Raw genomic sequence first — 16155 nt, forward strand, 5'->3', positions numbered from 1 at the left:
CCTTAAAGAATAGCAATTGTAGTATAATGTCTAAAATAGTGTAGCACAAACTTTAAATTCTTTGAGAATTCAGGGGAGAGAAAGTCTGTGTGCTGGAATAAATGATTAAAGGTTTGATGAAAGAGGTGAAGGAATGAATCCATTTTAGTTTCTAAGTCGTGACTTAGCTACTAATTTTCAAAACTCAGTCTAACCCTGCTTTTAAATAAAGTGGGCAAGGAGGGGGTTGGTGGTTGGATCATGTAATTTCAAAGGCAAGAAACAAGCTCAGGGAAAGCTGGATCAAGACCAAATGATGTCACCAAGATGTGGTGTCACCTCTGCTTTTCTGAGCTCACTGCATTCTCAGAAAGCAAGTGGTGGCATCTGGCAGCTGTGGATTGACAGCCTATCAGTTTAGCAGCCTAGGTAGAGGACACCTCTTTCCCTAGGGCTGCAAAGAAGTCCTCAGCCCACCTGCTTCTCTGTGACTGCTGATGCAGACTGGTGATGCTTCCATCTCTGGACTGGTTGGGCCAGAAGAGCTTACGGAGCATCAGTCCCACCCAGATTGCATGGATTGCGGGTTTAAGGAGGGTGGTTGTTTAAAAGAAAAAGTCAGATGCTATTGGCAGTCGAAGGGAAAAGGATGTTGGAAAAAGTATTGTTCAAATTTTAGGGCAGAGAAGAGGAAAAGTGAAGATACAAAGTCTAGAATGAGCGGAATAGGTTGGGCTGAATGGAAGAGAAAATTCACGCAGGGGGGAAATGTACTAGCAGGGGATCCCCTTCTTCCTCCCTGCATTAGTTTGCTGGGGCTACCATAACAAGATAGATGGCTTAAACAACAGAAATTTACTTCTCACAGTTCTGGAGGCTGGAGTAACAACCAATATTTTCAATGGCAATCGCCTCCTAATCTGTTGACCTTACTGTATCTCAAGTTTTCTATGAATACACTATATATATATATATATATATATTTTTTTTTTTTTTAACAGGACTTTATTGGGGAACAGTGTGTACTTCCAGGCCTTTTTTCCAAGTCAAGTTGTTGTCCTTTCAATCTTAGTTGTGGAGGGTGCAGCTCAGCTCCAGGTCCAGTTCCCGTTTCTAGTTGCAGGGGGCTCAGCCCACCATCCCTTGTGGGACTTGAACCGGCAACCTTGTGGTTGAGGGGATGCACTCCAACCAACTTAGCCATCCGGGAGCTCAGCTGCAGCTCAGCTCAAGGTGCCGTGTTCAATCTTAGTTGCAGGGGGCGGAGCCCACCATCCCTTGCGGGACTTGAGGAGTTGAATCGGCAACCTTGTGGTTGAGAGCCCACTGGCCCATGTGGGAATCGAACCAGCAGCCTTCGGAGTTAGGAGCATGGAGCTCTAACCGCCTGAGCCACGGGGCCGGCCCCAAATACACTATATTTTAAATAGCATATATCATTTAAGAGATGCTCATTGCAGCAGAAAACCCAATTCAAACGGCCTTATGCCTTGTAGGAGATGCGCTGTGAGCTGAGAGTCAGGACAGCTGGTTTATTTCAGTCTCCAGTGATGTCGCCGAGGACCCAGGGTCTTCCAACCTTTCACCTACACTCTGCGACATCAGCATCACCCCTCACTCCCAGGCCCACAGGCTTCCTGATCAAGCTGAGAGAAAGGGACTAGGTCTCTTCTGGAAGCTGCTCAGGAGCGTGGAGCAGTTTCATTCCCAAGAGCCCAGCAAAACTCTTTGCAAAATTGGGGCATGTGTCCATCCCTAACCCAAAATAGGATTATGTTGACGAGTTTGGGCCTGAGCCACAGGTCCTTCCTAGAATCAGGAGAGCCTTCAGCTCTCAGGAAGCTTGTGAACCGCATAGGGTGGGGTGAACACCGGAAGGGATCCTGAGCAGCGTGGTTCACAGGAAGAGGGGAACATGGTGTCCAACGCACTGATATGACCGCAACAGGACTATGAAAAATAAAGAATTGACACGAGGCAATAATCTGTGCTGGGGTAGGTGGTTTAAGAAGATGGAAAAAACCTCACATAGTTGTTGTAAGTACCACATTTGCAAGTAAAACCTATCTTTGGTGGCTTTTACTACAATTAGGAGGAGACAGTTCACTTCTCGTGAGATATGATTCTGATTTTGAGATGGCCATAAAAAAGTCATTAAATTTATACTTTTCATTTCTGTCTTACATTTGCCTGTCTTATCTTTTAAGGTTGTAAACTTGATGGGGAAAGAGGTCATGTATTTTTATAGCACGGTGGTATTTAAAATGTCAAGAACCAAAAAAAACTCAGGGTACAATTTAGCCTGTGAATTTTAATGCCTGTTCATTGCTTTTCTTCAACAGCTTCTCTCATTTCACACATACACATAAATATTAGTGCCCGCCCACGCCCCCCCCATCTACCCACTTACCCTCAGACACACATTTAGTCCTGGGAATGATGTAATATCAAACAAGAAGCACAATTCTTTATTAAAGCCTCAGAGAAAGGAAGGCTAATTTAATTAGTGTCTAGTCTGGAAAGAATGAAAAAAAGCACCTATAACGTAGCAAGTTTATTTGTGAAAAAAAAATGACTCCTTGATTTGTATCTTTCTGCTGCTCTCAACAATAGAGGTTTACTCCCCCTCTGAAACAGGCACACTTCCCATCCCCAGGCTTCTGTGGATTTATGCTCTCTTCCTGATTTAAACAGCAGCTCCCAGAAGGCAGTACCATTCAGCATCACATATCGAAGGGTTTGTTAAGACATTCTGCAAGCATATATCATATTTATCACTAGAGTAGAGATAATTGTAAGCAAAGATGAAAAATGATCAAATTCACAAATTAGGCTACGGATTAGCCCAACTACAATTATTTTTAACACATGCATTTTGCCGTGATTTTTGCATTTGGTGAAAGCAATATATGGTATGGAAACAGGACTATCAAGCAACATTTCATTTGCTCCTTCTAACAAAAGCAGAATGAGAAAAATGGGTCTGAAAGCCCTTTGTAAAACCTAAAGCACAATATAGATGTGAGTTATTGTTATTGATTTCATTATTTCTTTAGCTTTACTTAAAAGAAAAGAGATAAGAACTGCATAAGTGAGCTCATTTTCTTCCTTTATTGGCACTCTAAATGCATTAGAATTACCTATTTAATTTCCTAAGTATGTTAACATGTTCAAATAGAATATCCTACCCTGATGAATGTTTTTCCAGTTCAAAAGTGGTCTGCTCTCAATCAGTTTTTAAAAATGGGCAAAAGACTTGAACAGACATTTCACAAAAGAGGTCATAAGAATGACCAATAAACATATGAAAAAGTGTTCACCAAGGAAATGCAAATTAAACCCACATTTATTTACCACTGTGTGCCCAACAGATTGGCTAACATTGATCAAAGCTGCCAATTCTGAGAATTGGCAAGGATGTGAGGTGACTGGATTTTCACGTACAGTGTAAATTGGATTAGACAACAGTGTAAATTGGTACATTTTGAAAAGCTATTGGCAGTATGTCCTATAGTTGAACTTATGCACATCTTATGACACAACATACCCAGGTATATACCTGTAGTAGGCAGAATAAAGACTGTCCCCACCCCCAAAGATGTCCATGTCCTAATCTTGGGATCCTGTGACTATTTTACCTTATGTGGCAAAAGGTACACTGCAGATGTGATTAAGACTACAGACCTTGAGATGAGGAAATTATCCTGAAACAAATAGGTGAGCCCAATCTAATGACATCCATCCTTAAAAGCCAAGAGCCTTTCTCACTGGCGTCAGAGAGAGATGATTAAATGAAGGAATGGTCAGAGACATATGACAGCGGAAGGATTCCAAGCCACCATCGCTGACTTTGATGATGGAGAAAGAAAGGCCAAGGAAAGCAGAGGCCTCTCGAAGCTGGGAAGGGCCCTCAGCAGAAAGTTAGCTAGAAAATGGGGACCTCGGTCCTATAGCATCAAAAAACAGAGCTAGGCCAACAACCCCAGTGAGCCAGGAAATGCGTCTATCCCTGGAGCCCCCAGAAAGGAATGCAATCTTGCTGACGTCTTGGTTTTAGTCTGGTGAGATCCATGCCAGACTTCTGACCTACAAGAGCTGGAAAATAATAAATGTGTGTTGTTTTAAGCTGAGAACTTTGTGGTAATTTGTTGCAGTAGCAATAGAAAACTAACACAATACCCAACAAAAATGTGCACAGTGGTGTTCATGGCAGTATGATTTATACAATGATCTTCATAGCAGTAATATTTGTAAGAGCCCCAAAGTGGAAATATCCCAGATGGCCAGTTACAGGACAGAAAAATAGGCTGGCCTGGCTGACAATGGGAGGGTGTAGAGCAGTGAGAAGAGGAGGGCAGCAGCCCCGAGATGAATCTCGCAGCGTGGGTGGGGGGTGGGGTATGAGTGGAGACGGACTATGTGGTTCCGTGTATATGAAGTTCAAAACCAGCAGAACTATGTTCTACTGACAAAGGTCAGAATAGTGGTTGTCTCTGTGTGGGGAAAGGACTGAGAAGAGGCATAAGGGAGCCCTTTTCTTAGGGGGAGGGGGATGCAAAAATGTTCTATATCTTGATCCAGGTGGTGTTTGCTGAGGTGACTGATGCAGTTTTCTGCATGCATGTTCTACTTTAATTTAAAAGTCCACATAATAAGAAGTGGTCTGTCTGTTTGAATTATTAAACATCTTAAAAATGTAAACTAAAGATCACTTTATAATAGTCTTTAGTTTTATTTCTCTCATTTACTTTTGGCGACCCTGTGATTTTGTGTCACAGAATGTTCCCCTTATACAGGGAAAATAGAAAGCTCCAGAGAAATGCCATCAAACGTTATGGTGCACTTGAATTGATTTAAATGTATACACTTTCACACACTCTGCTTTTAAATTTTATTTATTTGAAGACCACCAGTTTCTCCCCAGAAGCAACTATTGCATTGTTACCATTTTTAAAATTTCTTTTCACCGTGTGTGTGTGTGTGTGTGTGTGTGTATTTATATGAATGATAGCAAACTATACATATGGGTCTGTACTTGCTTTTATCATCATAATTTGTAATACCTGAGTAGATAGAGTCATTTGACTAATTCCCCTATTGATGGATTCAGGTCGTTGCTTGTTGTTTGTTATTGTAAATAATGCTACAATAAATATCCTTAAATGGCTATCATTTTGCACCATCAGAAGTTACTTTTCAGCATTTTACATCAAATCAGTAAGCATATATTTGAAGCTATGGTGGATGTTAACATTTTTCTTCCATTTAACAAATGGACTACCTGCTGAGAAGAATACTCTTAATGTATTCATTCATCCAAAGATACTTTGGTGCTTATCTTCAGATTAGACAAAGCCTAAACAATAAAATAGTCATATATCTACAAAGGATGTACTTTTTAAATGATGTATTAAATTGTTTCCTAGGGCTGCTGTAACAACGTACCACAAATTGTGTGGCTTAAAAGAACAGAAATTTCTTGTTTTGTAATTCCAGAGGCTAGAAGTCTGAAATCAGAGTATTGTGAGAACCATGCTCTCCCAAAGGCTCTAGGGAAGCATTTGTCTTTGCTTCTTCCAGCTTCTGGTGGTTCCCACCAATCCTTGGCATTCCTTGGCTTGTAGATACATCACTACAGGGGAGGAAAAGATTCAAGAGGAGAAAAGCATATTGCCACAGACAGGTACGTGGAATGCAAACTAAACAGGGACCACTGGGTTTGGTAATGAGGAGGTTTTTGCTGACTTTAGAAGTTAGGTTACAGTGGGTGAAGGAATGACTGGGAAGTGAGCAAGTAGGGTAATATTATCTGAAAGGAAACTAAACTCCATCATCTGACTTAATAATAAATTTTAGGTTGCTAAATCAGGGTGCTGACCTCTTTCCCCTCCTCCTGTTCGGAGATGTCTGGGCCCTCATTTAGCGCTTCCTTTCAGGGGATACTGGCCACCCAGGTCTGTCTGATGAGCACAGCACTGGTCTCCACTCCTGAAATGCCCTTCCCCTTCACAGGTGCAAATGCTACGCATGGCTCACATCTGGCTCACACACTATCTCCTCCTGAAAGTCTTCCCTAGTTTTCCCAGTTGCAAATTTATCTTTTTTCCTTCTCTGAATGTCTACAACATTTATCTGTACATCTCTTAAAGTATACTTTGATGTAAACCTTTATTTCTTTTATTATAATTATTGGTGATTTTTCTATCTGCTAGACTAAATCTTCAAACAGAATCCATGACTAATTCACCTTGATATTCCCAAGGATGTCATATTTCTTCACACTTACATTAGATATTAATATTTAATACATACTGACTATTCAATAAACATTGGTTTAATAAATTAATAGAGGGAGACTAACTGGACTGAACATGATAACATAAAATGGAGTCCAAAAACCTGATGAATGGGCATAGCTTTAGATTAAATGCTTTGCAGAAAATAGGAATTTTTAAGTCAGCAGAAGCAGAGTTAAATGCCAAACATCTAACCCAATACAAAGCACCCCAAATTCAGGAGGTGATGTAAATGTCAGCCAATGATGGTATTGCTATAATAAATCATGTGATATGGGCTAAATAGTCCTTCAAAATTCATATGTTGAAACCCTAACCCCCAGTACTTCAGAATGTAACTGTATTTAGAAATAGGACCTTTAAAGAAGTGACTGAGTTCAAATGAAGTCATTAGGGTGGGCCTGCACCCATTGTGACTGGTGTCCTTATAAGAAGAGGAGATTAGGACTCAGAGAGACGCCAGGTATTTCAGTACACAGAGGAGAGACCATGTGAGGAACAGAGAGAAGGCAGCACGTGCAAGCCAAAGAGAGACCTCAGAAGAAATCCAGCGTGCTAACATCTTGATCTTGGACAACTGGCCTCTAGAACTGAGAAAATAAATGCCTGTTGTTGAAACCACCCAATCTGTAGATGGCAGTCTGAGGTGACCAATATGCTGTGATAGTAAAGAGCCACATTGCACAGTAAGGTGGGGATGGTAGTGGGACAAACCAAACAGTAGTCTATTATTTTCTATGTGATTTTGAGCAAGTAACATTGCCTCTACAAGCCAGTTCTTATATCACTACGTGGGAGACAATAATTCATCTATGGTTGTTATGAGGAATATGTACGATACATATATAGCACCTGAAACAGAAGGAGCACTCCACAAAGGATACTTCTGTACCATCAGAGCAATGAGAAATGTAAATATTATATGAGCATTAAAGTGATTACTCTAAAGACTGTAGCAGCATGTCTTATTATTATATATTATATTAAATGTGATATTTTACTGATTAATTATTAATATATAATTTAAGATATTTAATATATCAGTATAATAAAAATCAAATATATTAAACTTAATTGTATGCTATTACATAAGAGAAAGCAAAACAAAAATTATATAAAACTCTGCTAGTTACAACTCTATAAAAACTATGCATACTTGTTGACAAGACTGAAAGACAACATGTAAGTAAGAATATAGTTGTTTAATGTTGAATCAGTTAGGATTATTTGTTACAGGAGGAAAACACTGAATGTGAAGTAATCTAATCCCAAACCGGAATTTATTTATTGTCAGATCCCAAGGAAATGTTGAGCGATGAAGCTATAGAAGAGCTGGAATCCAGCTGGCCCATTGGAACATTTGCAACCAGGAGTTTCAACATAGTTGGGAGTCTCTTTTCATCTGTAGATCCTGCTGTTGGCTTCATTCCTTCCTAGTCAATGTAATTGGCTTTGTCTATGTGCAGAAAACATGGCCTCCCTTAAGTCACATTTCACTTCTGCCTCCAAACAGGGATTCCCATATTCCCTATTCTCAATCAAGGCTGCTATTCAGCCAGCCAGCACTGGTTATGGAAACTGACGCGCATCCCTGGAATCAGGTTCAAATCCCAGAGAAGCGAATCACTGGTGTTACGTTTCAGTCAATCAACCATAGGCAGGAGGCCAGGTCACATAAGAGCGTGGCTGTTCTCACAAGAACTGTAGATTTGAAGTGATGGAAGCAGCAGTTCCCTAGAACAAGGGTTGGTACTGGGCAAAAATGCATGTCAAGAAAAGTCAACATATGTCTGCTCTATGTATGTATGTATAGTTATAGCTTTTATTTACCCAAATGTTAAAATACAAAAACTTTTAAAAGGAAACAAAGAAAATTGTTGGTACTAAAGCCGTCTTTCTTTCTCCCTTTTACTTCTGCTCTACCTTAATTAGAATGTGTTTCAGCATCTCTGTTCAATTTATAATTAAACACAGTCACCACATATTGGAAGTCCTTGCAGAAACGGGTGGTGATGTCCAGCTTAGTGTCACCTTTAGCTCTTCCCTCACTGAGAATCAAAATTGTTCATCCGTTTGATGTTAGAACAGGTTCATATTTGATGTATTCAATTAGCTCTCAAGTTTTCAGCATTTGGGTTAAATTTCATTCACAGTCATACCCGTGCTTTAATCTCCTCAAGGAACTAACCAGAAAAAACAGGCCCCCACTTAGCCACAGAGACACACCTAGATATCCTCATCTTTTCCTTCAGCATATGTAGATAACATTTTTAAAAAACAGATTTGCATACAGATATAAAGCATCTATTTTAAGGTCTTGTGTAAAGTCTTTTACGAAGAGCTTCCAAATTCTTACTCTTGAATCTCTCCTAGTACAGCGGGAGCTAATTTGACTGCTGAGATAGTCACAGAAGAGATGAGAAAAAAATAATCAATTTCCAGGCATGTTTAATTTCATAGACTCTTAGGCTTATAATTGAGTAGTTGATTTCCAGTTTTTCCAGGTGCAACCACGCCACGGAAAAATGATTTTAACAGATGAAGATTTAGTGAGAGCCTAATAAATTTTTTAGGCCAGCTGTCAAGATCCTCTCAATTTTCTATGTACTATTAAAGAGCAACACATGTCCAGTGGTTAGAATGCTCTACTAGTGCACCTAGGGACGGAAATGACTGTATAACACAATAGGATATGCCTAGTGTCCAAACAGCATGCAAACAAAAATGAAAATGGCCACCAGCTGAATAGAACAACCCCAGGGTACCTGTCATCAGAATAAAAATCACAGAAACTTCTAAAGGGTGCTCAGGGCACACGTTCTAGCAGAAACCCTTGGTTTGTCTGTGTTTTGCTTCTTTCCTTGACTCCTGGTGTTTGCAATGGGACTGCATTCCCAGGCTCAAGGGTCTTTCCAAAAACGCGCTGGCAAAGCTCTCTGCCAGTCAATTGGGCAAAGCATGGCAGAGAGAACACCCTACTTCATATTGCTAGTTTTAAATGAAGGCTATCCTAATAAACAAAGTAAGAAGCAAACATTAGAAAGCATGCCCAGTCCAACCTGCCAGAGAAGAGGGACCATAAATATAATAAAGAATTCTAGATTGGGATCATTTTTATACATAGGTTTAAAATTTCATTCATAGAGAACTAATTCTCGAGTTCACTATGGTTCCCTCAATACTTTTTTTCACACTGCAGTGAAAAAATTCTCCATGGGCAAAGGTGTCTTGATATATCATGAAATGGAAAAAGCAGCCAGCATAGATTTCCAGTCAATACACTAGAACGTTGTATCCCTCCACACATTAATTCCCTAAGTGTTTGGGAATTAAAGTTGTTAATCTTCTTATTCTCCTTCTCCCCCTCCTCCTCCTCTTCCTCCTCTTCCACTTCCTCCTTTTCGTCCTCCTCCTTCTTTTTTTATTGGGGAATATTGGGGAACAGTGTGTTTCTCCAGGGCCCATCAGCTTCAAGTCATTGTCCTTCAATCTAGTTGTGGAGGGCGCAGCTCACTGGCCCATGTGGGAATCGAACTGGCAACCCTTTTGTTCAGAGCTCGCTCTCTAACCAACTGAGCCATCCGGCTTCTTCTTCTTCTTCTTCCTCTTCCTCCTTCTCCTCCTTTTTCTTCTTTCTTTTTTTTTAATCATAAAGGCCCTACTGGTATGGTGATTAGCAATTTTAGCCTAAAAAAAAGGAATTCTAGCACAGAGGGGATAAAACAAAACAAAACAAAACAGAAAACAGAAAGCCAGAACAGCTGGGAAGACCTGGTCTATTTTTGCTTTCCATTTAGTTGGCAAAACAAAATTCCCTTTTGGAAAGAATTTTCCTCCTACCCACTCCACTTTAGTTACCACATGTGTACATTCTCTTTTCCTATGTCTTCTTATTTATGTTTTCTTTCCTTAATGTGGCTGTTTTCTTATTCACTGGACATTTCCTAATTTTTTCATTCACTTAACAAAGATCCATTGCATGCCTGGTACAGGTGAAGTACTAAGCACTGTGAGGCCATATAAAGATAAATTAATCATGAGTACTGACATCAAAAACTGTGTTATCCCAGGAGAGGGTATGACTGGTACACAAATAAGTAAAATCGAAAGTAAAAGGTGATAAATGACAAAATAAATATAAAGTGACATAGAAACTCAGAAAGAGAGAGATTCATTCCAGCTTGGGAGTTCAGTGAAAGTTCACAGAGGAGGTGTGTAGATAAAGGGCATTCTACACAGAGAAAACACGTAAGTAAAGAAAGGCAGGGACGCATGACAATAATTTCTAAAAAACATGGAAGGATTGAGTTTAATTAGAGTAGCAGTTCTCAGGGCGTGGTCCTCAGAAGATCAGCATCCGCATTACCTGAGAACTTGTAAAATAGGTGAACTCTCAAGCCCCACCCCAGACCTAATGAATCAAAAACTCTGTGGTAGGACTCACAACAATGTAAAGTATAACAAGCCCTCCAGGAGCTCTGATGCATAATCACGCGTCAGAGTCACTGATAAAAGTATACGGCACATGGGGGTACATGGAGCAGGAAATCAGCTTTAAAAGAATGTGTATTCTGCTGCTGTTTGGTGGAGTGTTCCAACATGTCTATTAGTTCTAAACAGTTTATAGTGTTTTTTTATTTTTTTATTATTTCCTCGTTGATCTTTTGTCTAGTTTATCTATTATTGAAAGTGTCCAACTATTGTTAAATTGTCTATTTCTCCCTTCATTTCTGTCAATTTTTGCTTCATGAATTTTGGAACTTTGTTGTTAAGTGTGGGTTGCCATAACAAAATACTACAGAGTACAACAGCAATTTATTTTCTCACAGTTCTGGATGCTGGGAGATCAAGATTAAGGCTCCAGGAAGGTTGGTTTCTCCCAAGACCACTCTCCTTGCCTTGAAGATGGCCACCCTCTTGCTGCCTCTTCATACGGTTCTCCCTCTGGGCACTCTTGGTGTCTCTTCATGTGTCCTTATAAGGACACCAGTCAGACAGGATGAGGACATACTATAAAGCCTCATTTTAACTTAATTACTGCTTTTAAAAATTATTTTATTAAAAATATAGTTAGCATACAAAATTATACTAGTTTCAGGAGATTCAACATTCATATACTTAAAGAAGTGATCACCATGATAAGTCCAGGAACCATCTGACATCGTACCAGGCTATCACAATATTATTGACTATATTCTCTATGCTGTACATTACACCCCCATGACTACTTTGTAACAATCAGTTTGGACTTCTTAATCCCTTCCCCTTTTCACCCACTCCCCTAACCCCTCTCCCATCTGACAAACATCAAAATATTCTCTGTATCTATGAGTCTGTTTCTGTTTTGTTTGTTTATATTGTTCTTTAGATTCCACATATAAGCAAAATCATGTTGCTTCTGTCTTTCACTGTCTGAAATACTCCACTCAGCACAATACCCTCCAGGTCCATCCATGCTATCACAGATGGCGAGAACCCATTCCCTTCCACAGCCAAGCAATATTCCACTGTATATATGTACCATCTCTTCTTTATCCATTCTTCTATCGATGAACATCCAGGTTGCCTCCACATCTTGGCCATTGTAAACAAATGCTGCAATGAACATATGGATTCATATGTCCCCTTGGAGCAGCATTTTGGGTTTCTTCAAATACCAGGAAGTGAGATTATTGGGTCTTTGTCTCTTGTCATAGCTCTTGTTTTAAAGTCTATTTTGTCTAGTATAAGTATTGCTACCCCAGATTTTTTTTTTTTGAGATTGTCCTTTCAATCTTAGTTGTGGAGGGTGCAGCTCAGCTCCAGGTCCAGTTGCTGTTGCTAGTTGCAGGGGGCACAGCCCACAATCCCCTGTGGGAGTCGAGGAATCGAACTGGCAACCTTGTGGTTGAGAGCCCACGCTCCAACCAACTGAGCCATCTGGGAGGCAGCTCAGCTCAAGGTGCCGTGCTCAATCCCAGTTGCAGGGGGCAACCTTGTGGTTGAGAGCCCAATAGCCCATGTGGGAATCGAACCGGCAGCCCTCGGAGCTAGGAGCTAGGAGCACGGAGCTCCAACCGCCTGAGCCACCGGGCCAGCCCCCACCCTATGTTTTTGATTGGAGCACTTAATCCACTTACATTGAAAGCAATTGTTAATAGATATGTAGTTATTACCATTTTAGTATTCACATCTTTGATCTTTTCTTTTTTTCTTCATCTTAAAGAAGTCCCTCTAACATTCCTTGTAATACTGGTTTGGTGGTGATGAACTCCTTTCAGTTTTTTCTTGTCTGGGAAGCTCTTTATCTGTCTTTCAATTCTAAATGATAGCCTTGCTGGGTAGCATACCCTTGGTTGTAGGTCCCTTTGTTTCATCACATTGCATTTGCAGGACAATCCCTTCTGGCCTGCAAATTTTGTGTTGAGAAATCAGCTGATAGTCATATGGCAACTCCCTTATAGGTAACTAATTACTTTCCTATGCTGCTTCGTCTTTAACTTTTGCCATTTTAATTATGATGTGTCTTGGTGTGGGCCTGTTTGGGTTCATGTTTTTGCAGACTCTCTGTGCTTCCTGGGCTTGTATATCTATTTCCTTTGCCAGGTTAGGAAAGTTTTCAGTCATTATTTCTTCAAATAGATTTTCAATCCCTTGCTTTCTCTATTTTCTTTCTGGTACCCCTATGATGTGAATGTTGTTACACTTGATGTTGTTCCAGAGGTCTCTTAAACTATCCTTATTTTTTTTATTCTTTTTTCCTTTTACTTTTCCAATTGGGTGTTTTCTGCAACTTTATCTTCTACATCGCTGGTTGAGTCTGTGTTTCATCTAGTCTTCTGGTGATTCCTTCTAGTGCATTCTTTGTTTCAGTTATTGTATTCTTCACTTCTGTCTTTTTTTAAATATGATTTCTATGTCCTTTTTTATGCTTGCTATCTCTTTGTTGCAAGTTCTCACTAAAGTTCTTGAGCATCGAGCATCCTTATAACCATTGTTTTGAACTCTGTTTCTGGTAGGTTGCTTACCTCCATTTCATTACGTTCTTTTCCTGGAGTTTTCTCCTGTTCTTTCATTTGGGACACATTTCTTTATTTCCTCATTTTGGCTGCATCTCTGTGTTTGTTTCTATGTATTAGGTAGGGCTGCTATGTCTCCCACTCTTGCCAGGTGGCCTTATGTACTAGGTGCCCTGTGCGGCCCAGTGGCACAGTCTCCCTGTTCACCTGAGCCAGGTGCTCCAGGAGTGTCCCTTGCATGTGTTGTGTGTGTTCTCCTGTTAAAGTTGAGCATTGATTGCTGTTGGCATGTCAGTGGGTGGTATAGACCCTCAGGCTGACGGGATGTGGGGTGGGCCTCTTATGGGGCTAATTGGGCAATGCTCTGCTGTGGTCTGCAGCTAACCTCCAAATATGTTTGTTCTGGGGTCTCTTGGGAGAAGCTCTGGTGCAGGCCCAGGTCAGCCACTGCCTATGAGTGGCCAGGGAGTACCTGGTAGGAGCTACACTGCTGCCTGTGCTAACCCTGGAGGCACGTGGGAGAGGCCATGCTTTGAACCAAGGATGGCTGCCACCAGTGCCAGATCTGGGGTAGCTTCACAAAAAATCAGGACAATCCAAGGCCTGCTGCCACCTGCCAGCTCCCGTAAGGATCAGCTGCTGATAAAGCCTAGTGCAGTAAATGAATTGGGTGAGGCAGGGTCTCAGGCAATCAGCAGGGTGGAGCAGTGGAACTCACCAGGCCAATCAGATTCAGATATGGCCTGTATGGGCAGGCTCAACACAGGAAATACGGAGTTTGCCAGCCAGCTGCATGGGAGCAGGGCACCACACAAGGAAAATGGGGACTTTCCCTCCAGTCTTTGCTCTGAAGTTATACAACTCAGTCTCTCCCCGTATGTCTCTAACGCATCCAGAGTCACCGTCCCTCCGCCAGGGCCCAGGGTGAGTGCCTGTGAGGGACCTTTAAGATGGTGTATGGGTTTCTTCACAGCCTTCTCTCCCATCCAGATGGTCAGAATCCTCACTGTTTTTCACAGCCAGAAGTTGTGGGGTTCTTCTTCCTGGCACCAGTACTCTGTGCTGGGGAGCATGGTGTGGGGGGCTGGAGCCTCTCACTCCTTTGTGGGGAACCTCTGTGGCCAAGATACCTCTCCTGATTGTCAACGCCACACATGTATGTGAGACCAGTCTGTTTCGTGTCTCCGCTCCTCCTACCACTCTCTTCTTTATATCCTTAGTTATAAAACTTCTGTTCAGCGAGACTTCAGATGGTTCTCCAGATTGATTTATCTATAATTTAGTTGTAGTTTTTATGTGTTCATGGGATAAGGCAAGCAAAAGTGTTGATCTACTTTGCCATCTTGGATCTCCCCCAGGACTCTCTTTTTCAGAGTGCAATAACCTGGGTGTTAGACAACACACAGACCTGAATTTTAGCTCAGAACAGACACTGCCTACTTAGAACATTTCTCTATGAGCTGCTGCTTCTCTATTTGTAAATGGAGATAATTCCCTTCTTTTTTTCCTCCCCTGGTAGGCTCAGGTGAGATAGGTATATGAAGATTTTTTTTTCTTAATTACCTCCTTAAAGGCCCTATCTCCAAATAAATAATTGCATTCTGAGATACTGGGAGTTAGAGTTTCAAAATATAAATTTTTTTTGAGGGGGGGCAGGGACAAAATTCAGTCCCTAAAAATTTATAATTGTTATATATTCTTGAGGGATGTCTCTTTTGTCACTACTAACATTTGTTTTAGTCTTAAACTCTGTTTTTGATATTAGCATAGCCACTGATATTAGCATATTAACATTTGATATTAGCATATTAACATTCAGCTCTCTTTTGTTTATTAGTCACATGGTTTGTCTTTTATCAGACTTTTTTTTTTTTTTTAAAGAGGGTGCAGCTCACAGTGGCCCATACGGGGATGGAACCAGCAACCTTGGTGTTATTAGCACCACGCTCTAAGCAACTGAGCTAACCAGCCACCCCGTCTTTTATCAGGCTTTTAATTTCAACCTATTTGTGTCTGAATCTGAAGTAGATAGCAAATAGTTGGATCATGTTTTGTTTTTTTAAAATCCATTCTTCCAATATCTACCTTTTAATTTCATGTTTCACCCATTTATATTTAATGTAACTATTGATAAACTAGAATTTATGTCTGTAATTTGCCATTTGTTTTTTATGTCTTATGTCTTTTTGTTCCTCTTTTCCTCCATACTGCAATCTTGTGTGTTAAATATGTGGAAGAAAACGGGGTTCTGCAATAATAGTAACCAAAATAACCTCACAGGGTGACCTGATCATAAATTCCTAACTGGGTAGGTCATGGTGGGTAGTCACACCCCAGGCCTATAACTCCTTTGGGAAAAAGATTTATCTTTGTCTTGAGCAAGCCCTGTTAATTATTTCTATGCATCTAGGTTAATACACCTTGGAAATGCCTCATTTTCAGATCACCTTTAAGAGAGCACATAATTCTGTTAACTATGCTCTAATTCGATCCCCACTTTGCTTTCTCCCACCTTTATGATCCTCCTTATAGTCCTTCAGTCTGTTGAGATTTTGCTCAAATAACTCTAATAAATTTTTTAAAAATTTTATCCAGGTTTGGATGTTCATATGCTGACAAGTAGATAGTTTCTAGTATCCTATTTAAATTCCTTAGTTGTTTCTTTCCTGACTTTTTTCCCCAGTTATTTTCTTAGTGGTTTACCCTGCAGATTAAAATTAACATCCTGCGAGGTCTGACAATTAAGTTCGTGAACTTGTAACCATGTTGCTAACCTTTTTTAATATCAAAGGGATTATTCATTATGAATATGTACCAACTGGACAAACAGTTAACCAAGTTTACTATTTGGAAGTGCTGAAAAGGCTGCATGAAAAAGTTAG

The sequence above is a fragment of the Rhinolophus sinicus genome, linkage group LG05 (assembly GCF_036562045.2).
Source record: "Rhinolophus sinicus isolate RSC01 linkage group LG05, ASM3656204v1, whole genome shotgun sequence".
In the NCBI taxonomy this organism is placed as follows: Eukaryota; Metazoa; Chordata; class Mammalia; order Chiroptera; family Rhinolophidae; genus Rhinolophus; species Rhinolophus sinicus.